Consider the following 26,145-nt stretch of genomic DNA (forward strand, 5'->3'; position numbering starts at 1 on the left):
CTGTCTCGCTCCCCTCTGAGGAGGAGCCCATGCAGCTAGGTCGACTTGCCCCTGATAAAAGAGGATTTAGTCCTCAGAGTATGGTGTGTTTTTGTTGTGGGGGCATAGGTCATTTGGCAAATGTTTGTCCGTCTAGGAGATTCTTGAACTGTACTAAGAGCGATAATAAGAGAAAAACCTCAAAAGGTAATTCATCAAACTCTGCTTCATCTGCTACTTTGGGCAAAGTTGATGTAGGAATTGATGCTTTTCCTCTGACCTGCAGTTCCCGTTTTCTCCTGTCTGCCAGGGTGGCGCTAGAGAGCAAAGTCATTTCTTGTGAGATTTTTGTTGATAGTGGAGCGGCCGTCAATCTTATTGACACTCAATTTGTAGCCATGCATGGTTTTCAGGTTTGCACATTAGAAAAGGATATACCTGTTTTTGCTATTGACTCTGCTCCACTCTCACAGAGATCTCTGAAGGGCATTGTTCACAATATCCGGTTAGCTGTAGGTGACACTCATGTGGAGGATATATCTTGTTTTGTCCTTAACGGATTTCCTTCTCCTCTAGTTTTGGGGTTACCCTGGCTCACTAGACATAACCCCACTATTGATTGGCAAGGAAGGCAAATAAATGAGTGGAGTGACTTTTGTAGAGAGAATTGTCTTACAGCGACTTTTGCAGAGGTGTCTACTAAAACTGTGCCATCATTTCTCTCTGATTTCTCAGACGTGTTTTCCGAGAGCGGTGTTCAGGAGCTACCTCCTCACCGGGAGTTTGACTGTCCCATTAACCTCATTTCCGGCGCCAAGCTGCCAAAAGCTCGCCTCTACAATCTCTCACAACCGGAAAGAATCGCAATGCAAACCTATATCTCCGAGAGTCTCGATAAGGGGCATATTCGTCCCTCAAAATCACCTGTTGCCGCTGGGTTTTTTTTTGTTAAAAAAAAAGATGGCTCTCTGAGACCTTGCCTAGATTTTAGGGAGCTGAACCGTATCACGGTTCGCGATCCCTATCCCCTTCCTCTGATCCCGGACCTCTTCAACCAAATTGTTGGGGCCAAGGTTTTTTCCAAATTGGATTTGAGAGGCGCGTACAACCTGGTCAGGGTCAGAGAGGGGGATGAATGGAAAACGGCCTTTAATACCCCTAACGGGCATTTCGAGAATCTCGTTATGCCTTTCGGCCTGATGAATGCTCCGGCCGTCTTTCAGCATTTTGTTAACAGTATTTTCTACCATTTAATGGGGAAATTTGTATTGGTGTATCTTGATGATATTTTGATTTTTTTCCCCTGATGTTCAGACCCATCAGGATCATCTTTTTCAGGTTCTGCAGATTCTGCGGGAAAATAAATTGTACGCCAAGCTGGAGAAATGTGTTTTTATGGTATCGGAGATTAAATTTCTGGGTTTTCTCCTCTCTGCTTCTGGTTTTCGCATGGATCCGGAGAAGGTCCGTGCTGTACTTGAGTGGGAGCTTCCTGAGAATCAGAAGGCATTGATGCGCTTTTTGGGTTTTGCGAACTATTACAGAAAGTTCATTTTGAATTATTCCTCTGTGGTCAAACCCCTCACTGACATGACAAAAAAGGGGGCGGATTTTTCCTCTTGGTCGGAGGAGGCGCTTGCAGCTTTTTCTAAGATTAAAGAGAGTTTTGCATCTGCTCCCATCTTGGTGCATCCCGATGTTTCCTTACCTTTTATTGTTGAGGTGGATGCTTCCGAGGTGGGTGTGGGTGCGGTTTTGTCCCAGGGCCCTTCTCCTGCCAAATAGCGACCCTGTGCCTTTTTCTCTAAAAAACTCTCCCCAGCAGAGAAAAACTATGATGTGGGAGATAGGGAGTTGTTGGCCATCAAGTTGGCTTTCGAGGAATGGCGCCATTGGTTGGAGGGGGCCAGGCACCCTATCACCGTTTTTACCGACCATAAGAATCTGGCATACTTGGAGTCGGCCAGGCGTATGAATCCGAGACAGGCCAGATGGTCTCTGTTCTTCTCCAGATTCAATTTTGTCGTCACATTCCGCCCTGGGATCAAAAATGTGAAGGCTGATGCTCTCTCTCGCTGTTTTCCGGGAGGAGGAAACTCCGAGGACCCGGGTCCCATTTTGGCGGAGGGGGTAGTTGTTTCTGCTCTATATTCGGATTTGGAGGCCGAGGTCCAGGCTGCCCAGACTGAGGCACCTGCCCGTTGTCCTTCTGGGAAGTTGTTTGTGCCTCCTGAGCTACGTCACAAACTCTTCAAGGAGCATCATGATACTGTTCTTGCTGGTCACCCCGGGAGGAGAGCCACGATAGATCTCATTGCTCGGAGATTTTGGTGGCCGGCTCTTCGTAAGTCGGTGGAGGGTTTTGTGGCTGCTTGTGAGACGTGCGCTCGCGCTAAGGTCCCTCGTTCACGGCCTTCAGGTTCCCTTCTCCCGTTACCCATACCTTCCCGTCCTTGGACACACCTGTCCATGGACTTTATCACGGATCTTCCTCGTTCCTCAGGGAAGTCGGTGATCCTGGTGGTGGTGGACCGTTTTAGCAAGATGGCTCATTTCGTACCTTTCCCTGGTTTACCCAATGCTAAAACGTTGGCGCAAGCTTTTGTCGACCATATTGTTAAATTGCATGGCATTCCCTCTGATATTGTTTCCGATAGAGGCACGCAGTTTGTGTCCAGATTCTGGAAGGCTTTCTGTTCTCGCCTGGGGGTTCGGCTGTCCTTCTCTTCTGCTTTTCACCCGCAGTCGAATGGTCAGACTGAGCGCCTCAATCAGAATCTGGAGACATATTTGCGCTGTTTCGTGGCAGAGAACCAGGAGGATTGGTGTTCATTTCTCCCTCTTGCTGAGTTTGCTCTGAACAACCGCCGTCAGGAATCTTCTGATAAGTCGCCATTCTTTGGTGCATATGGGTTCCATCCTCAGTTTGGGACATTCTCGGGAGGGGCTCTTTCTGGTTTGCCTGAGGAGGAGAGATTTTCCTCGTCTTTGTCTACCATTTGGCAAAAGATTCAGAGTAATCTTAGAAAGATGAGTGAGAAGTATAAGCGTGTGGCTGATAAGAGACGTGTGCCTGGTCCGGACCTGAGTGTGGGTGATCTGGTGTGGTTGTCTACAAGAAATATTAAACTGAAGGTTCCCTCCTGGAAATTGGGTCCCAAGTTTATTGGGCCTTATAAAATCTTGTCAGTCATCAATCCTGTTGCCTTCCGTCTTGATCTTCCACGGGTTTGGAAGATACATAATGTATTTCACAGATCTCTCTTAAAACCATATGTCCAGCCCACGGTACCCTCCTCTTTGCCTCCTCCTCCGATTTTGGTTGATGGCAATCTGGAGTTTGAGGTTTCCAGAATTGTGGACTCTCGCATTGTCCGCAGTTCTCTCCAGTACCTCGTTCATTGGAAGGGTTATGGTCCTGAGGAGAGGATGTGGGTTCCGGTGTCGGACATTAAAGCCACTCGCCTCATCAGGGCATTTCATAGGGCTCATCCTGAGAAGGTGGGTCCTGGGTGTCCGGAGTCCACCCGTAGAGGGGGGGGGGTACTGTCACTACCAGAGCTTTGGGACGTTCTCACAGCTCTGTTTCTCCACCCCTGTGATGATGTCACTACTAGAGCTGGGAGGAGTATTCTGTTTCCTTCCTCCCAGCTGTTCCTCCTCCGTTTGATTCCCCTGCCCTTATATTCCCCCTCCTCCTATTGTAGGTGTGGATTATATTTCTCATTTGGGTTGTAGCTCTTGCTTGAGTATCTTCCCTTGTATGCTATCCTTTCACTGGACCTGTGTTCTGCTGCAGCAAGTACTCCGGATATTGCCAGCCTGTCTTTGGATCCGTCTTCACTGCGGCTGCAGCCCTTCAGCTAAGTGTGCAGACATTGCTGTGTATCTGTGTGTTTTCTGACTGGATCCGAGGCGACCACGGTTCCCTCCATATACTGAGCAGGGCACCGGTGGCCGTGCCCCTTCCACTATTGTAGGGGTTACAGTGGTCATCAGTCTTAGGTACGCGGGCATGCCTCCTTCCACCATTTGGATCCGGGCATGAGCTTAGCAGCATAGGGAGAGCTTTTGAGGGTCTGACAGGGGTCACCCTTTATCCTCCCTAGTTTGGGTCCGGTCAGTAGCTCTATTTTCTGTGCATGCTCTTGTTGCTCACATACAGCCGTGACACATCTCTATTCAACCAAATCTGCACAGTTTTAGCTGGTCAAGTTATTTGTAGTGACCGTAAAAGCAGACTTTTTGTTCTGGGTTGAAAAAGCATTCCCAAATTTGCCATTCTCAAAATTGTGGTGAACGGGAACAATGAGGAAAACATCTAATAAGGGACGCGGACGTGGACATGGTCGTGGTGGTGTTAGTGGACCCTCTGGTGCTGGGAGAGGACGTGGCCGTTCTGCCACAGCCACACGTCCTAGAGAACCAACTACCTCAGGTCCCAGTAGCCAGCAGAATTTACAGCGATATTTGGTGGGGCCCAATGCCATTCTAAGGATGGTAAGGCCTGAGCAGGTACAGGCATTAGTCAATTGGGTGGCCGACAGTGGATCCAGCACGTTCACATTATCTCCCACCCAGTCTTCTGCAGAAAGCGCACAGATGGCGCATGAAAACCAAGCCCATCGGTCTGTCACATCACCCCCATGCATATCAGGGAAACTACGCAACAGCGTAGCAAAAGAGGGAGCAGTGGGAAAAATCAGAACACCCGCCGCCAAGAGACTCCGCCTGCTACTGACCGCCGCCATCTGGGACCGAGCACCCCAAAGGCAGCTTCAAGGAGTTCCCTGGCATGGCACTTCTTCAAACAATGTGCTGACGACAAGACCCGAGTGGTTTGCACGCTGTGCCATCAGAGCCTGAAGCGAGGCATTAACGTTCTGAACCTTAGCACAACCTGCATGACCAGGCACCTGCATGCAAAGCATGAACTGCAGTGGAGTAAACACCTTAAAAACAAGGAAGTCACTCAGGCTCCCCCTGCTACATCTTCTGCTGCTGCCGCCTCGGCCTCTTCTGCTGCTGCTGCCGCCGCCTCGGCCTCTTCCTCCGCCTCTGGAGGAACGTTGGCACCTGCCGCCCAGCAAACATGGGATGTACCACCAACACCACCACCTGCGTCACCAAGCATCTCAACCATGTCACACGGCAGCGTTCAGCTCTCCATCTCACAAACATTTGAGAGAAAGCGTAAATTCTCACCTAGCCACCCTCGATCCCTGGCCCTGAATGCCAGCATTTCTAAACTACTGGCCTATAAAATGCTGTCATTTAGGCTGGTGGACACACACAGCTTCAAACAGCTCATGTCACTTGCTGTCCCACAGTATGTTGTTCCCAGCCGCCACTACTTCTCTAAGAGAGCCATGCCTTCCCTGCACAAACAAGTGTCCGATAAAATCAAGTGTGCACTGCGCAACGCCATCTGTGGCAAGGTCCACCTAACCACAGATACGTGGACCAGTAAGCACGGCCAGGGACGCTATATCTCCCTAACTGCACAATGGGTAAATGTAGTGGCGGCTGGGCCCCAGGCGGAGAGCTATTTGGCGCACGTCTTTCCGCCGCCAAGGATCGCAGGGCAACATTCTTTGCCTCCTGTCTCCTCCTACTCAGCTTCCTCCTCCTCTTCTTCCACCTGCTCATCCAGTCAGCCACACACCTTCACCACCAACTTCAGCACAGCACGGGGTAAACGTCAGCAGGCCATTCTGAAACTCATATGTTTGGGGGACAGGCCCCACACCGCACAGGAGTTGTGGCGGGGTATAGAACAACAGACCGACGAGTGGTTGCTGCCGGTGAGCCTCAAGCCCGGCCTGGTGGTGTGCGATAATGGGCGAAATCTCGTTGCAGCTCTGGGACTAGCCGGTTTGACGCACATCCCTTGCCTGGCGCATGTGCTGAATTTGGTGGTGCAGAAGTTCATTCGCAACTACCCCGACATGTCAGAGCTGCTGCATAAAGTGCGGGCCGTCTGTTCGCGCTTCCGGCGTTCACACCCTGCCGCTGCTCGCCTGTCTGCGCTACAGCGTAACTTCGGCCTTCCCGCTCACCGCCTCATATGCGACGTGCCCACCAGGTGGAACTCCACCTTGCATATGCTGGACAGACTGTGCGAGCAGCAGCAGGCCATAGTGGAGTTTCAGCTGCAGCACGCACGGGTTAGTCGCACTGCGGATAAGACCCACTTCACCACCAATGACTGGGCCTCCATGCGAGACCTGTGTGCCCTGTTGCGCTGTTTCGAGTACTCCACCAACATGGCCAGTGGCGATGACGCCGTTATCAGCGTTACAATACCACTTCTATGTCTCCTTGAGAAAACACTTAGGGCGATGATGGAAGAGGAGGTGGCCCAGGAGGAAGAGGAGGAAGAGGGGTCATTTTTAGCACTTTCAGGCCAGTCTCTTCAAAGTGACTCAGAGGGAGGTTTTTTGCAACACCAGAGGCCAGGTACAAATGTGGCCAGACAGGGCCCACTACTGGAGGACGAGGAGGACGAGGATGAGGAGGAGGTGGAGGAGGATGAGGATGAAGCATGTTCACAGCGGGGTGGCACCCAAAGCAGCTCGGGCCCATCACTGGTGCGTGGCTGGGGGGAAACACAGGACGATGACGATACGCCTCCCACAGAGGACAGCTTGTCCTTACCTCTGGGCAGCCTGGCACACATGAGCGACTACATGCTGCAGTGCCTGCGCAACGACAGCAGAGTTGCCCACATTTTAACGTGTGCAGACTACTGGGTTGCCACCCTGCTGGATCCCCCGGTACAAAGACAATGTGCCCACCTTACTTCCTACACTGGAGCGTGATAGGAAGATGCGCGAGTACAAGCGCACGTTGGTCGACGCGCTACTGAGAGCATTCCCAAATGTCACAGGGGAACCAGTGGAAGCCCAAGGCGAAGGCAGAGGAGGAGCAAGAGGTCGCTAACGCAGCTGTGTCACGGCCAGCTCCTCTGAGGGCAGGGTTAGCATGGCAGAGATGTGGAAAAGTTTTGTCACCACGCCACAGCTAACTGCACCACCTCCTGATACGGAACGTGTTAGCAGGAGGCAACATTTCACTAACATGGTGGAACAGTACCTGTGCACACCCCTCCACGTACTGACTGATGGTTCGGCCCCATTCAACTTCTGGGTCTCCAAATTGTCCACGTGGCCAGAGCTAGCCTTTTATGCCTTGGAGGTTCTGGCCTGCCCGGCGGCCAGCGTTTTGTCTGAACGTGTATTCAGCACGGCAGGGGTCGTCATTACAGACAAACGCAGCCGCCTGTCTACAGCCAATGTGGACAAGCTGACGTTCATAAAAATGAACCAGGCATGGATCCCACAGGACCTGTCCATCCCTTGTGCAGATTAGATATTAACTACCTCCCCTTAACAATATATTATTCTACTCCAGGGCACTTCCTCATTCAATACTATTTTTTATTTCATTTTACCATTATATTGTGGGGCAACCCAAAGTTGAATGAACCTCTCCTCTGTCTGGGTGCCGGGGCCTAAATGTGTGACAGTGGCCTGTTCCAGTGGTGGGTGACGTGAAGCCTGATTCTCTGCTATGACATTAAGACAGATTCTGTGCTGACATAAGGCCAGATTCTCTGTTACGGGACCTCTCTCCTCTGCCTGGGTGCCTGGGCCTAAATGTGTGACAGTGGCCTGTTCCAGTGGTGGGTGACGTGATGCCTGATTCTCTGCTATGACATGAAGACAGATTCTGTGCTGACATAAGGCCAGATTCTCTGTTACAGGACCTCTCTCCTCTGTCGGGATGCCGGGGCCTAAATGTGTGACAGTGGCCTGTTCCAGTGGTGGGTGACGTGAAGCGTGATTCTCTGCTATGACATGAAGACAGATTCTGCGCTGACATAAGGCCAGTTTCTCTGTTACGGGACCGCTCTCCTCTGTCTGGGTGCCGGGGCCTAAATGTGTGACAGTGGCCTGTTCCAGTGGTGGGTGACGTGAAGCCTGATTCTCTGCTATGACATGAATACAGATTCTGCGCTGACATAAGGCCAGATTCTCTGTTACGGGACCGCTCTCCTCTGTCTGGGTGCCGGGGCCTAAATGTGTGACAGTGGCCTGTTCCAGTGGTGGGTGACGTGAAGCCTGATTCTCTGCTATGACATGAATACAGATTCTGCGCTGACATAAGGCCAGATTCTCTGTTACGGGACCTCTCTCCTCTGCCTGGGTGCCGGGGCCTAAATGTGTGACAGTGGCCTGTTCCAGTGGTGGGTGACGTGATGCCTGATTCTCTGCTATGACATGAAGACAGATTCTGTGCTGACATAAGGCCAGATTCTCTGTTACAGGACCTCTCTCCTCTGTCTGGGTGCCGGGGCCTAAATGTGTGACAGTGGCCTGTTCCAGTGGTGGGTGACGTGAAGCTTGATTCTCTGCTATGACATGAAGACTGATTCTGCGCTGACATAAGGCCAGATTCTCTGTTACGGGACCTCTCTCCTCTGCCTGGGTGCCTGGGCCTAAATGTGTGACAGTGGCCTGTTCCAGTGGTGGGTGACGTGATGCCTGATTCTCTGCTATGACATGAAGACAGATTCTGCGCTGACATAAGGCCAGATTCTCTGTTACGGGACCGCTCTCCTCTGTCTGGGTGCCGGGGCCTAAATGTGTGACAGTGGCCTGTTCCAGTGGTGGGTGACGTGAAGCTTGATTCTCTGCTATGACATGAAGACTGATTCTGCGCTGACATAAGGCCAGATTCTCTGTTACGGGACCTCTCTCCTCTGCCTGGGTGCCTGGGCCTAAATGTGTGACAGTGGCCTGTTCCAGTGGTGGGTGACGTGAAGCCTGATTCTCTGCTATGACATGAAGACAGATTCTGTGCTGACATAAGGCCAGATTCTCTGTTACGGGACCTCTCTCCTCTGCCTGGGTGCCTGGGCCTAAATGTGTGACAGTGGCCTGTTCCAGTGGTGGGTGACGTGATGCCTGATTCTCTGCTATGACATGAAGACAGATTCTGTGCTGACATAAGGCCAGATTCTCTGTTACAGGACCTCTCTCCTCTGTCTGGGTGCTGGGGCCTAAATGTGTGACAGTGGCCTGTTCCAGTGGTGGGTGACGTGAAGCTTGATTCTCTGCTATGACATGAAGACAGATTCTGCGCTGACATAAGGCCAGATTCTCTGTTACGGGACCGCTCTCCTCTGTCTGGGTGCCGGGGCCTAAATGTGTGACAGTGGCCTGTTCCAGTGGTGGGTGACGTGAAGCCTGATTCTCTGCTATGACATGAAGACTGATTCTGCGCTGACGTGAAGCCAGATTCTCTGCTATGGCATGAAGAGACTGATTCTCTGCTGACATGAAGCCAGATTCTTTGCTATGGCATGAAGAGACTGATTCTCTGCTGACGTGAAGCCAGATTCTCTGCTATGGGACCTCTGTCCAATTGATATTGGTTAATTTTTATTTTTTTAATTTTAATTTTAATTCATTTCCCTATCCACATTTGTTTGCAGGGGATTTACCTACATGTTGCTGCCTTTTGCAGCCCTTTAGCTCTTTCCTGGGCGGTTTTACAGCCTTTTTAGTGCCCAAAAGTACGGGTCCCCATTGACTTCAATGGGGTTCTGGTTCGGGACGAAGTTCGGGTCGGGTTCGGATCCCGAACCCGAACATTTCCGGGAAGTTCGGCCGAACTTCTCGAACCCGAACATCCAGGTGTTCGCTCAACTCTACATAAGACATGATATCTGTGCTTCCAAGTGTTTATTTTAAAGTAGATAAAGGGGTTGGACAAGATTAGAAAGACATTAATGTCTTCTTCTTAAAAAGAGTCACTGTACTTTCTCACACTTTCATTTTATTTCATAGAGAATGGGGTGATTAGCAAATTTCTAAGTCACTTCATTTAAAAAATCTGTCTGCATCCAGTGGAAAAAAAATCTGTAAAGTCATGGCCACTAGGGGTCTCACTTCCACCTAATTTACAGTCCACTGCTTGTTAGGCAGTTCACAGGAAATAGGGGGTGTCTGACCTAGCTGAGCTCCTGAGCCAGAAAAAAGCACTGCCGATACACAGCTTTTGAAAAGCAGAGAAGCTTGTTTGTGTGTCTGTAGGGGCTCATGCTTCCGTTCCGTTTTTTTGCGGACCGTATGCGGAACCATTCACTTCAATGGGTCCGCAAAAACGGAAGGTACTCCGTGTGCATTCCGTTTCCATATTTCCATTCTTCAAAAAAGTAGTGCATGTCCAATTATTGTCCGCAAATCATGGTCCAAAGCCCCATTCAAGTCAATGGGTCCACAAAAAATACGGAACGCACATGGAACACATCCATATGTCATCTATATTTTGCGGATACATACTGTAGAAATGCTATGCCCAGCCCATATTGCTCATGTGTTTGATGATTTAAAAAAACGGATCGCATACGGAAACCATACGGATATGTTTTGTGGAATAACGGAACAGAAGAGGACTTAAATCAGAGAAAAAAAAACTCAGATACGGAACAACGGATCCGTGAAAAATGGACCGCAAAACAACAACGGCCGTGTGCATGATCCCTAAGTCTGATCCTTATCAGCTTCTGAGCTCCCCAGAAGAAAAAAATATATAGTGGGAAGTAAGAGAAGTGAGCTCTCTGCAGCGCAGTACTAGCAGATTCCATAGAAAGAAGATACCCACTGCTGGTGAGAGAAAGGCATCCAACTGTTCCATTCATAGTTATGTTTCTACAATGAAGCATGGCCATTATGCAAACGTTTTTTTAAACTCAGGAGCACCATAAGTGCACAAGATTTGTATGGTATTGCAGGTTAGCCCCTTTTGCCTCAGTGGAGCCATTCTGCATTACCATACACTATCCATTTATAGGTATGGTGCTGTTCCTTGAAAAAAAGAAATTATGTATTTCTAATTCTGTACAACGTCTTTGAATCAGATAGAAGATTGATATGTACCACTTGTAAGTTATTGTTTTAGATCACTGCTCACTCTCTGGGCTTCCTATTAAACATATTGGCTGCATAACCAAAACCATGTGTATTAAAAATAAAATACTTCACATACAATATTGCTATATAGCCCAAATAACAATGCTCTACAAGGCTCCATTTAGTAGTCCAGATAGCAAGCATTGAAATTCCAACTTTTAGTTTTTAACGTGCACTGCAAAAATTGCTTTTCCATGTCACTTTATATATGTAAACAAAAACAAAAAACCCTAAAACAAAAAATTCTGCAGTTTTCGCCCTGGCCACTATGTCTAGTAATTGGCGCCACTTCTTGAGTTGTACAGATTCCTTTACTGTGATTAACTCATTCTAATCCTACCTATAATGATATCATCTCTGTGTATAGATAACACAGGTGATTGTAAAATTTTATCTATTCTTTCCTTGTACAGTCGTGGCCAAACGTTTTGAGAATTACATAAATATTTGAAATTGGAAAAGTTGCTGCTTAAGTTTTTATAATGGCAATTTGCATATACTCCAGAATGTTATGAAGAGTGATCAGATGAATTGCATAGTCCTTCTTTGCCATGAAAATTAACTTAATCCCCAAAAAAACTTTCCACTGCATTTCATTGCTGTCATTAAAGGACCTGCTGAGATCATTTCAGTAATCGTCTTGTTAACTCAGGTGAGAATGTTGACGAGCACAAGGCTGGAGATCATTATGTCAGGCTGATTGGGTTAAAATAGCAGACTTGACATGTTAAAAGGAGGGTGATACTTGAAATCATTGTTCTTCCATTGTTAACCATGGTGACCGTCACCGAAAGAAGACGTCATCGGCGCAGGCGCACTGAGGGAGTGCTGAGGAGGTGATCCTCCTTCTCTCAGAGCGCCTGCGCCGAATGAAAATAGGCGCGGGATTTGAAATTATGACAGGGCCAGCCGGAGGAGGAGAGCGCACGCTGGCCCTGTCAATCAACAGGAGGAGGGGGCGGTGTTTTGCGGCGGCTACCAGCAAGTAGACGCCCTACTTGCTGGTAGTGAAGTGATTTGCATATTTTAAAAGATAATTTTTTAAGGAAAATAAGCCACAGACAAAGGTAAGATCCCTAATATAGGGAATAGTAGTTAAATAAGGATTTTAACAAGCCCAAAAAAAAGTGTTTTGGGGGTGACAGAAGCCCTTTAAGAACAGCTCAGGCAAGACTGCCACCCCCATAATAATGTTCAGTAAATAAAATAAAAAAAATCTATAATCAGAAAATGAAAACAGATTAGAAACAAAGGAGATGCACAAAAAGCACTGTCAAACAATATCCAAATAAAAGGCCATACAGTGTACAAATGACAGCATCATCATTCAATGCATAAAAAAAGTGATAAACTAAATGGAAATCACATGACCATATAGAGGATAAAAACAGAGCCAAGTAAGGCCCCTTGCAGACGAGCGTGTCCGGATTAGGTCCGGATGCGTCCCGGTGCATTGCGGCAAACCCGCGCGAGTAGGTACGCAATTGCAGTCAGTTTTGACTGCGATTGCGTTCCGTTGTTCAGTTTTTATCGTGCGGGTGCAATGTGTTTTGCACGTGCGTGATAAAAAACCGACTGTGGTACCCAGACCCGAACTTCTTCACAGAAGTTCAGGTTTGGGTTAGTTGTAGTGTAGATTGTATTTCCCCTTTATAACATGGTTATAAGGGAAAATAATAGCATTCTGAATACAGAATGCATAGTAGAATAGGGCTGGAGGGGTTAAAAATAATAATAATAAAAAAAAATGTAACTCACCTTAATCCACTTGTTCGTGCAGCGCGCATCTCTTCTGTCTTCATCTGTGAGCAATAGGACCTTTGATGACGTCACTGCGTTCATCACATGGTCCGTCGCATGATCCATCACCATGGTGATGGATCATGTGATGAGCGTAGTGATGTCATCAAAGGTCCTATTGCTCAGAGTTAAATTATAAAAAAAATTTTAACCCCTCCAGCCCTATTTTACTATGCATTCTGTATTCAGAATGCTATTATTTTCCCTTATAACCATGTAATAAGGGGAAATAATAATGATCGGGTCCCCATCCCGATCGTCACCTAGCAACCGTGCGTGAAAATCGCACCGCATCCGCACTTGCTTGCGGATGCTTGCGATTTTCACGCAACCCCATTCATTTCTATAGGGCCTGCATTACGTGAAAAATGCACAAAGAGGAGCATGCTGCGATTTTCACGCAACGCACAAGTGAAGCGTGAAAATCACCGCTCGTGTGCACAGCCTTATAGAAATGAATGGGTCAGGATTCAGTGCGGGTGCAATATGTTCAACTCACGCATTGCACCCGCGCGGAATACTCGCCCGTGTGAAAGGGGCCTAAAGCAAAAAAGCAGAGCCATACCTATACATGTGTGTAAGGGTGCTAAGACATATTTTTGTATAAAATGCATTTTAAAACACCTGATATGCTGAATTTTTTTGTTGTTTGTTAAGCATTTTTGAACTATTATTGTGTATTTGATGAAATGAGCTTTTAATGGCTTTTTTTTTTTTGCAAGGCTTGTGTTTTTATATAGGAAAGTATGCGCCACCTGTTATGTCACTTCCTCTGTAGAGCAGCATGAAAAAAACATTGGTAAAAAAGCCATGCAAACATGCCAATAAAAACACAACCCACATTGCCAGTATAATGCCACTACAAAAAAACTGGTTTGTTACCATATATTGTCATGAAACATCTGGAGCTGATATTTTTAATTAAAAGACGCAGCAAAAATGCCAACAAGAAAAAAGAATGCACATTTCCTAAAAAGCACTTAAAATAGACTATGTAACATCACCTAATAGAGTTGTATGGCACAAATAACATTGCCATAAAGAACAAAAATAACAGGGGTTTACAGTGTGCCAATCAGAGATACATAAAATACAGAAAAAACAGCGCAAATACCCAGGCCACAATCGAGTCCAAATCATGCAGATAAAAAGTAACAGCCTAAGAATGTGGAAATCATAGATTCATACATAGAAGCAACAAGAGAGCTAAATAGTGAACAAATAACATTGTTAAAGTTCAATAGTGCTAAACAGCACAAAAATAACAGAGCCATAAGGGTAGAAAAATGTGATTAAAGTTTTTGATGCATTTCTCTTCAATTCAAAACCAAACGTGCATCCAGCAGGATATAGAAGTATAAGTTCTTCTTTTATATTTCACATTCCTGATGAATCCTCTTCTGGCTTTGACAACATTTTTTTGAAAAACTGTCACAAAACTTTGGCGCTAAAGTATCTGCATACTACCAGGCTCAAGCATCAAGGGACAGGCATATGTTCTCTCATTCACATACGCAGGCCATGTGTAAGGTGGGCGTGTGAGGAATATGGATTAATATTTACTGTCAGTCATGTCCTCACACCTACCATTTACTGAAAGATGGCAGAGGAAATCAAGCTTCACAGGGAGGCCCTTCTTCAAGGCCGCAGCCAGATAGCAGAAAACTCCTAGCAGGCCACATTTGGTTACATTTCACACCTCCAGTCAGACAGCACGGATCCTGCAGGAAAACCCCCAGCAGGAGGTATCATCCCTTGCCAGGATCAATGATACCTCACAGACATGTTGGCACCTACATTTCATAAGGAATTATGAATCCCCCGGATACATATTTGTGTCCCGATGGCCACGATGAACATGCCCATGGTCTTTGTTTGAGGGTGGGATGCCAGGGAAGGGAGATATCCATATCTCCCCACAGAAACCCAATAGTGGCACCATGTTTGGATTCTAGTTGTAGCCGGAACCCAGGCAGATCCGTTGGTCCCAGAACCATCTCCCCGTGACCTTCTGGACTGGAGCTATAAACCCTAAAGGGTTTTGTGGGTCATTTGCAGCCAGTCCAGCAGAGAGGGGGGGGGACCCCTCCCAAAGGCCGGGTGGGGCCGGCTACAGGTTAAATGGCTTGTGCCAGCAAGCGGGCGTGTCTTTTCTCTGAAAGGGGGTCACATTGTGCAATGTGTTTGAAGGGACCTGCAACCAGCTGACATCACTGCCTCCGACGTGAATACAGCTAAGAACTCATTACTACCCAAAGGACTCATATATCTGGTAAACTGACTTATTGTTCTGCTTAACCCTGTTGTACCTATATCACCTGTATCTGCAACCTCAGACCACTGTATATATTCTCTGTGTGTATAGTATTATATCTAATGTGCCCTTAAAGCGATTAAATATATAATTTAATCTTGTGCTATCTTGTATCTCGATCACGAATCCCCACTTCCGTGTTTTGGCCTAGTTATAAGCTACCCTGGGTTGGTTTATCACCCTATATAATCCCATTAGTGGACCGGGCTTATATCAAACGAGAAGCTGGTGGCAGATACCCGGGCTGAGACAGCGCTGTTTTCACTGCGGCAGTGAAAAGGCTCTCTCAGCTTGTTGCCTCTCTGTACCCGCATGGACAAGAGGTGTCTGTGTAACCTGTACCAAGCTGACTTTACCTGCTCCTCTGGAGGGCGTAATGTCACGCTTTGGTAACAAGTGACCTTACTGCATCTCGTGAGCTCGACGTAGGTGACGTCAAGAGGGCACGAGGGGTGGTATTCGGCACAGAGTGGTAGGCATTGAAACCTTAACAGCAGATGCTGTTATAGCTAGCTTTTACTTCTTTAAGTTGGGTGCCATGTTATTGTAACGTTTGGATAATGGCGTTACTAGCAGGGTTCAGTGGTTAGGAGTAGAGTTGAGCGAACACCTGGATGTTCGGGTTCAACGAGTTCGGCCGAACTTTCGAAAAATGTTCGGGTTCGGGATCCGAACTCGACCCGAACTTCATCCCGAACCCGAACCCCATAGAAGTCAATGGGGACCCGAACTTTTGGGCACTAAAAAGGCTGTAAAACACACCCGGAAAGGGCTAGAGGGCTGCAAAAGGCAGCAAAATGTAGTTAAATCCCCTGCAAACAAATGTAGATAGGGAAATGATGAGTTAACATAAAATAAATAAAAATTAAACAATATTAATTGGAGTGAGGTCCCATAGCACAGAATCAGGCTTCAAGTCACCCACCAATGGAGAAGGTCACTTACTATTATTTTGACCACAGCACCCAGACAAAGGAGAGAGGTCCCACAGCAGAGAACCAGGCATCATATCACCCACCACAGGAGTAGGCCACCATTTAGTTACTTTGACCCCTACACCCAGACGGAGGAGAGAGGTTACACAGCAGAGAATCAGGCATTTAGATCACCCACCACAGGAGTAGGCCACCATTGAATCAGACCCCGGCAACCATGTCAGATGGCACAAGCATAAGCTTTATATCAATCAGCACAGGAGAAGGCGACTTTGACAGACTTTGACCCCTACACCCGGACGGAGGAGAGAGGTTTCAAAGCAGAGAATCAGGCATTTAGATCACCCACCACAGGAGTAGGCCCCAATTTAATGGGACCCCGGCAACCATGTCAGATGGCACAACCATCAGCTTCATATCAATCAGCACAGGAGAAGGCGACTTTGAAAGACTTTGACCCCTACACCCAGACGGAGGAGAGAGGTTTCACAGCAGAGAATCAGGCATTTAGATCACCCACCACAGGAGTAGGCCCCCATTGAATCAGACCCTGGCAACCATGTCAGATGGCACAACCATCAGCTTTATATCAATCAGCACAGGAGAAGGCGACTTTGAAAGACTTTGACCCCTACACCCAGATGGAGGAGAGAGGTTTCACAGCAGAGAATCAGGCATCATATCAACCACCACAGGAGAAGCCACCATTTAGTTACTTTGACCCCTGCACCCAGGAAGAGGAGAGAGGCACCACAGCACATATTCTGGCATCATATCAGCCACCACAGGAGAAGCCACCATTGAGTTACTTTGACCCCCGCACCCAGGAAGAGGAGAGAGGCACCACAGCACATATTCTGGCATCATATCAGCCACCACAGGAGAAGCCACCATTGAGTTACTTTGACCCCCGCACCCAGGAAGAGGAGAGAGGCACCACAGCACATATTCTGGCATCATATCAGCCACCACAGGAGAAGCCACCATTGAGTTACTTTGACCCCCGCACCCAGGAAGAGGAGAGAGGCACCACAGCACATATTCTGGCATCATATCAGCCACCACAGGAGAAGCCACCATTGAGTTACTTTGACTCCCGCACCCAGGAAGAGGAGAGAGGCACCACAGCACATATTCTGGCATCATATCAGCCACCACAGGAGAAGCCACCATTGAGTTACTTTGACCCCTGCACCCAGGAAGAGGAGAGAGGCCCCACAGCACATATTCTGGCATCATATCAGCCACCACAGGAGAAGCCACCATTTAGTTACTTTGACCCCTTCACCCAAACAGAGGAGAGAGGTTCCACATCAGAAAATCAGGCATCATATCAACCACCACAGGAGTAGGCCACAATTTAATGGGACCCCGGCAACCATGTCAGATGGCACAACCATCAGCTTCATATCAATCAGCACAGGAGAAGGCGACTTTGAAAGACTTTGACCCCTACACCCAGACGGAGGAGAGAGGTTTCACAGCAGAGAATCAGGCATTTAGATCACCCACCACAGGAGTAGGCCCCCATTGAATCAGACCCTGGCAACCATGTCAGATGGCACAACCATCAGCTTTATATCAATCAGCACAGGAGAAGGCGACTTTGAAAGACTTTGACCCCTACACCCAGATGGAAGAGAGAGGTTTCACAGCAGAGAATCAGGCATCATATCAACCACCACAGGAGAAGCCACCATTTAGTTACTTTGACCCCTGCACCCAGGAAGAGGAGAGAGGCACCACAGCACATATTCTGGCATCATATCAGCCACCACAGGAGAAGCCACCATTGAGTTACTTTGACCCCCGCACCCAGGAAGAGGAGAGAGGCACCACAGCACATATTCTGGCATCATATCAGCCACCACAGGAGAAGCCACCATTGAGTTACTTTGACCCCCGCACCCAGGAAGAGGAGAGAGGCACCACAGCACATATTCTGGCATCATATCAGCCACCACAGGAGAAGCCACCATTGAGTTACTTTGACCCCTGCACCCAGGAAGAGGAGAGAGGCCCCACAGCACATATTCTGGCATCATATCAGCCACCACAGGAGAAGCCACCATTTAGTTACTTTGACCCCTTCACCCAAACAGAGGAGAGAGGTTCCACATCAGAGAATCAGGCATCATATCAACCACCACAGGAGTAGGCCACAATTTAATGGGACCCCGGCAACCATGTCAGATGGCACAACCATCAGCTTCATATCAATCAGCACAGGAGAAGGCGACTTTGAAAGACTTTGACCCCTACACCCAGACGGAGGAGAGAGGTTTCACAGCAGAGAATCAGGCATTTAGATCACCCACCACAGGAGTAGGCCCCCATTGAATCAGACCCTGGCAACCATGTCAGATGGCACAACCATCAGCTTTATATCAATCAGCACAGGAGAAGGCGACTTTGAAAGACTTTGACCCCTACACCCAGATGGAGGAGAGAGGTTTCACAGCAGAGAATCAGGCATCATATCAACCACCACAGGAGAAGCCACCATTTAGTTACTTTGACCCCTGCACCCAGGAAGAGGAGAGAGGCACCACAGCACATATTCTGGCATCATATCAGCCACCACAGGAGAAGCCACCATTGAGTTACTTTGACCCCCGCACCCAGGAAGAGGAGAGAGGCACCACAGCACATATTCTGGCATCATATCAGCCACCACAGGAGAAGCCACCATTGAGTTACTTTGACCCCCGCACCCAGGAAGAGGAGAGAGGCACCACAGCACATATTCTGGCATCATATCAGCCACCACAGGAGAAGCCACCATTGAGTTACTTTGACCCCTGCACCCAGGAAGAGGAGAGAGGCCCCACAGCACATATTCTGGCATCATATCAGCCACCACAGGAGAAGCCACCATTTAGTTACTTTGACCCCTGCACCCAGGAAGAGGAGAGAGGCACCACAGCACATATTCTGGCATCATATCAGTCACCACAGGAGAAGCCACCATTGAGTTACTTTGACCCCTGCACCCAGGAAGAGGAGAGAGGCCCCACAGCACATATTCTGGCATCATATCAGCCACCACAGGAGAAGCCACCATTGAGTTACTTTGACCCCTGCACCCAGGAAGAGGAGAGAGGCACCACAGCACATATTCTGGCATCATATCAGCCACCACAGGAGAAGCCACCATTTAGTTACTTTGACCCCTTCACCCAAACAGAGGAGAGAGGTTCCACATCAGAGAATCAGGCATCATATCAACCACCACAGGAGTAGGCCACAATTTAGTTTATTTGACCCCTGCACCCAGGAAGAGGAGAGAGGCCCCACAGCACATATTCTGGCATCATATCACACACCACAGGAGAAGGCCTCTTTCAGTGATTTAGGCCTTTGGACCCAGACAGAGGAGAGAGGTCAGAGATTAGCTTCATATCCCCCAGCACAGCAGAAGACCGCTTTATTTGACTTAGGCCTCAGCACCCAGACAGAAGACAGAGGTAGCATGGCAGAGGTTATGGCTTCATGTCACCCGTTAGTTTAACCGGCCACTTTCATCTGGTTAGGCCCCGGCGCCCAGACAGAGAAGAGTTTCATTCAACTGTGGGTTTCATAAAATTTGTATCAAATAAAGAAGTGGCCCGTAGCACAACAAGACATGTTTTAGGCAGTTAATAAGGACTACTCTGCACAAGGGAGGGACAGGTCCTGTGGGATCCATGCCTGGTTCATCTTTATGAAGGTCAGCTTGTCCACGTTGGCTGTGGACAGGCGGCTGCGCTTGTCAGTAATGACGCCCCCTGCCGTGCTGAATACGCGTTCAGATAAAACGCTGGCCGCCGGGCAGGAAAGCACCTCCAAGGCATAACATGCTAACTCTGGCCACGTGGACAATTTCGAAACCCAGTAGTTGAATGGGGCCGAACCATCCGTCAGGATGTGGAGGGGTGTGCAGACATACTGTTCAACCATGTTAGTGAAATGCTGCCTCCTGCTAACACGTTCCGTATCAGGTGTCGGTGCAGATAGCTGTGGCGTGGAGACAAAACTTTTCCACATTTCTGCCATGCTAACCCTGCCCTCAGATGAGCTGGCCGTGACACAGCTGCGTTGGCGACCTCTTGCCACTCCTCTGCCTTCACCTTCCACCTGTTCCCCTGTGACATGTGGGAATGCTCTCAAGAGCGCCTCTATCAGCGTGCGCTTGTACTCGCGCATCTTACGGTCGCGCTCCAGTTCAGGAATTAAAGTGGGCACATTGTCTTTATACCGGGGATCCAGCAGGGTGGCCACCCAGTAGTCTGCACACGTTAAAACGTGGGCAACTCTGCTGTCGTTGCGCAGGCATTGGAGCATATATTCGCTCATGTGGGCCAGGCTACCCATGGGTAAGGACAAGCTGTCCTCTGTGGGAGGCGTATCGTCATCGTCCACCGTATCCCCCCAGCCACGCACCAGTGATGGGCCTGGGCTGCCACCCCGCTGTGAACTTGCGTCATCCTCGTCCCCCTCCACCTCCTCCTCCTCATCCTCCTCGTCCTCCAGTACAGTGCCTTGGCTGGCGACTTGTGAACCTGTCCTCTGCTGCTTAAACAAACCTCCCTCTGAGCCACTTCGAACAGACTGGCCCGAAAGTGTTAGAAACGAGCCCTCATCCTCCTCCACCTGGGCCACCTCCTCTAACATCATTGCCCTAAGTGTTTTCTCAAGGAGACATAGAAGTGGTATTGTAACGCTGATAACAGTGTCATCGCCACTGGCCATGTTGGTGGAGTACTCGAAACAGCGCAGCAGGGCACACAGGTCTCGCATGGAGGCCCAATCATTGGTGGTGAAGTGGTGCTGTTCGGCAGTACGACTGACGCGAGCGTGCTGCAGCTGAAACTCCACTATGGCCTGCTGCTGCTCGCACAGTCTCTCCAGCATGTGCAAGGTGGAGTTCCACCGGGTGGGCACGTCGCATATGAGGCGGTGAGCGGGAAGGCCGAAGTTCCGCTGTAGCGCAGACAGGCGAGCAGCGGCAGGATGTGAACGGCGGAAGCGCGCACAGACGGCCCGCACTTTATGCAGCAGCTCTGACATGTTGGGGTAGTGGTGAATGAACCTCTGCACCACCAAGTTCAGCACATGCGCCAGGCAAGGGATGTGCATCAAACCGGCTAGTCCCAGAGCTGCCACGAGATTTCGCCCATTATCGCATACCACCAGGCCTGGCTTGAGGCCCACCGGCAGAAACCACTCGTCGGTCTGTTGTTCAATACCCCGCCACAACTCCTGCGCGGTGTGGGGCCTGTCCCCCAAACATATGAGTTTCAGAATGGCCTGCTGACGTTTACCCCGGGCTGTGCTGAAGTTGGTGGTGAAGGTGTGTGGCTGACCGGATGAGCTGGTGGAAGCAGTGGAGGAGGAAGCCGAGTAGGAGGAGGAGGCTACAGGAGGCAGAGAATGATGCCCTGCGATCCTAGGGGGCGGAAGGATGTGCGCCAAGGAACTGTCCGCCGGGGGCCCAGCCGCCACTACATTCATCCAGTGTGCAGTTAGTGAGATATAGCGTCCCTGGCCGTGCTTACTGGTCCACGTATCTGTGGTTAGGTGGACCTTGCCACAAATGGCGTTGCGCAGTGCACACTTGATTTTATCGGACACTTGCATGTGCAGGGAAGGCACGGCTGTCTTGGAGAAGTAGTGGCGGCTGGGAACCACATACTGCGGGACAGCCATGGCCATCAGCTTTTTGAAGCTGTCTGTGTCCACCAGCCGGAATGACAGCATTTCAAAGGCCAGCAGTTTAGAAATGCTGGCGTTCAGGCCAAGGGCTCGAGGGTGACTCGGGGGGAATTTGCGCTTCCTCTCTAAGGTTTGAGATATTGAGAGCTGAACGCTGCTGTGTGATATAGTGGAGATGCTAGTTGACGGTGGCGGTGGTGGTGGTGTCGGTGGCACATCCTCTGTTTGCTGCTCGGCAGGTGGCAACATTCCTCTCGAGGCGGAAGCCGAGGCAGCAGCGGTAGAGGGAGCAGGGGGAGCCTCAGCGAGTGCCTGGTTTTTAAGGTGTGTACCCCACTGCAGTTCATGCTTTGCATGTAGATGCCTGGTCATGCAGGTTGTGCTGAGGTTCAGAACGTTAATGCCTCGCCTCAGGCTCTGATGGCAGAACGTGCAAGTCACTCGGGTCTTGTCGGTAGGACATTGTTTAAAGAAGTGCCATGCCAGGGAACTCTTTGAAGCTGCCTTTGTGGGGCTGGGTCCCTGTTGGCGATGTCCAGTAGCAGGCGAACTCTGGGGGCGGCGGCTCGTCTGCTTTGGCCCCCTGCTCCCTCTTTGGCTTCGCTGTTGTCTCGGTCTCACCACTACCTCTTCCTCTGAACTGTGAAAGTCATCGCCACGACCTTCAGTCCATGTGGGGTCTAAGACCTCATCGTCCTCTGCATCGTCTTCCACCCAGTCTCCCTCCCTGACCTCCTCCTGTTCAGTCTGCACACTGCAAAAAGACGCGGCAGTGGGCACCTGTGTTTCGTCATCATCAGAGAGTCGGTGACTCTGCTGTGGTGGTATTCCCATGTCCTCTTCATCTGGAGACATAAGTGGTTGTGCGTCAGTGCATGGTATGTCTTCCTCCACTGGGGAAGGGCTAGGTGGACGCCCCTGGGAAACCCTGGAAGCAGAGTCTTCAAACAGAAGAAGAGACTGCTGCATAACTTGTGGCTCAGATCGTTTCCCTGATATGCTTGGGGGTGATGTGACAGACTGATGGGCTTGGTTTTCAGGTGCCACCTGTGCGCTTTCCACAGAAGACTGGGTGGAAGACCATGTGGTGAACGTGCTGGAAGCACTGTCGGCCACCCAATCGATTAATGCCTGTACCTGCTCAGGCCTTACCATCCTAAGAGCGGCATTGTGCCCCACGAGATATTGCGGTACATTCTGCCGGCTAGTTGAGGGAGTTCGTTCCCTACTGTGTGCGCCTGGGGCCGAACGGCCACGTCCTCTACCATCAACAGAGGCTCCACGGACACCACCACGACCGCGTCCTCGTCCCTTAATAGTATTTTTCTTCATTGTTGCGATTCAACTCGCACCACAATGAAATATATTATTTTTTATAAGCAAAATCCCCTCACTGGAATACTTTCAGTCTTTTGACTGTATGGATTACAGATGGAATGACTGTTATATGTGAGTACCGCTTTCTTTGACAGATTCTAGTATGGGTACATATATGTTTTCCCAACCCCAGCACATTAGTTTGCTAATTCCAGATGTATGAAAGGCAGGCCTAACTGTATCTAGTATATTGAACGCCAGATAAACTAACTTGGCCTTTTTTAAATAAAAAAAATTCCCTCACTGGAATACTTTCAGTCTTTTGACTGTATGGATTACAGATGGAATGACTGTTATATGTGAGTACCGCTTTCTTTGACAGATTCTAGTATGGGTACATATATGTTTTCCCAACCCCAGCACATTAGTTTGCTAATTCCAGATGTATGAAACGCAGGCCTAACTGTATCTAGTATATTGAACGCCAGATAAACTAACTTGGCCTTTTTTAAATAAAAAAAATTCCCTCACTGGAATACTTTCAGTCTTTTGACTGTATGGATTACAGATGGAATGACTGTTATATGTGAGTACCGCTTTCTTTGACAGATTCTAGTATGGGTACATATATGTTTTCCCAACCCCAACACATTAGTTTGCTAATTCCAGATGTATGAAACGCAGGCCTAACTGTATCTAGTATATTGAACGCCAGATAAACTAACTTGGCCTTTTTTAAATAAAAAAAAAAATTCCCTCACTGGAATACTTTCAGTCTTTTGACTGTATGGATTACAGATGGAATGACTGTTATATGTGAGTACCGCTTTCTTTGACAGATTCTAGTATGGGTACATATATGTTTTCCCAACCCCAGCAAATTAGTTTGCTAATTCCAGATGTATGAAACGCAGGCCTAACTGTATCTAGTATATTGAACGCCAGATAAACTAACTTGGCCTTTTTTAAATAAAAAAAATTCCCTCACTGGAATACTTTCAGTCTTTTGACTGTATGGATTACAGATGGAATGACTGTTATATGTGAGTACCGCTTTCTTTGACAGATTCTAGTATGGGTACATATATGTTTTCCCAACCCCAGCAAATTAGTTTGCTAATTCCAGATGTATGAAACGCAGGCCTAACTGTATCTAGTATATTGAACGCCAGATAAACTAACTTGGCCTTTTTTAAATAAAAAAAATTCCCTCACTGGAATACTTTCAGTCTTTTGACTGTATGGATTACAGATGGAATGACTGTTATATGTGAGTACCGCTTTCTTTGACAGATTCTAGTATGGGTACATATATGTTTTCCCAACCCCAGCAAATTAGTTTGCTAATTCCAGATGTATGAAACGCAGGCCTAACTGTATCTAGTATATTGAACGCCAGATAAACTAACTTGCCCTTTTTTAAATAAAAAAAATTCCCTCACTGGAATACATTCAGTCTTTTGACTGTATGGATTACAGATGGAATGACTGTTATATGTGAGTACCGCTTTCTTTGACAGATTCTAGTATGGGTACATATATGTTTTCCCAACCCCAGCACATTAGTTTGCTAATTCCAGATGTATGAAACGCAGGCCTAACTGTATCTAGTATATTGAACGCCAGATAAACTAACTTGGCCTTTTTTAAATAAAAAAAATTCCCTCACTGGAATACTTTCAGTCTTTTGACTGTATGGATTACAGATGGAATGACTGTTATATGTGAGTACCGCTTTCTTTGACAGATTCTAGTATGGGTACATATATGTTTTCCCAACCCCAGCACATTAGTTTGCTAATTCCAGATGTATGAAACGCAGGCCTAACTGTATCTAGTATATTGAACGCCAGATAAACTAACTTGGCCTTTTTTAAATAAAAAAAAAATTCCCTCACTGGAATACTTTCAGTCTTTTGACTGTATGGATTACAGATGGAATGACTGTTATATGTGAGTACCGCTTTCTTTGACAGATTCTAGTATGGGTACATATATGTTTTCCCAACCCCAGCAAATTAGTTTGCTAATTCCAGATGTATGAAACGCAGGCCTAACTGTATCTAGTATATTGAACGCCAGATAAACTAACTTGGCCTTTTTTAAATAAAAAAAATTCCCTCACTGGAATACTTTCAGTCTTTTGACTGTATGGATTACAGATGGAATGACTGTTATATGTGAGTACCGCTTTCTTTGACAGATTCTAGTATGGGTACATATATGTTTTCCCAACCCCAGCAAATTAGTTTGCTAATTCCAGATGTATGAAACGCAGGCCTAACTGTATCTAGTATATTGAACGCCAGATAAACTAACTTGGCCTTTTTTAAATAAAAAAAATTCCCTCACTGGAATACTTTCAGTCTTTTGACTGTATGGATTACAGATGGAATGACTGTTATATGTGAGTACCGCTTTCTTTGACAGATTCTAGTATGGGTACATATATGTTTTCCCAACCCCAGCACATTAGTTTGCTAATTCCAGATGTATGAAACGCAGGCCTAACTGTATCTAGTATATTGAACGCCAGATAAACTAACTTGGCCTTTTTTAAATAAAAAAAATTCCCTCACTGGAATACTTTCAGTCTTTTGACTGTATGGATTACAGATGGAATGACTGTTATATGTGAGTACCGCTTTCTTTGACAGATTCTAGTATGGGTACATATATGTTTTCCCAACCCCAGCAAATTAGTTTGCTAATTCCAGATGTATGAAACGCAGGCCTAACTGTATCTAGTATATTGAACGCCAGATAAACTAACTTGGCCTTTTTTAAATAAAAAAAATTCCCTCACTGGAATACTTTCAGTCTTTTGACTGTATGGATTACAGATGGAATGACTGTTATATGTGAGTACCGCTTTCTTTGACAGATTCTAGTATGGGTACATATATGTTTTCCCAACCCCAGCACATTAGTTTGCTAATTCCAGATGTATGAAACGCAGGCCTAACTGTATCTAGTATATTGAACGCCAGATAAACTAACTTGGCCTTTTTTAAATAAAAAAAAAATTCCCTCACTGGAATACTTTCAGTCTTTTGACTGTATGGATTACAGATGGAATGACTGTTATATGTGAGTACCGCTTTCTTTGACAGATTCTAGTATGGGT

This window comes from Bufo bufo, chromosome 3 (assembly GCF_905171765.1).
Source record: "Bufo bufo chromosome 3, aBufBuf1.1, whole genome shotgun sequence".
In the NCBI taxonomy this organism is placed as follows: Eukaryota; Metazoa; Chordata; class Amphibia; order Anura; family Bufonidae; genus Bufo; species Bufo bufo.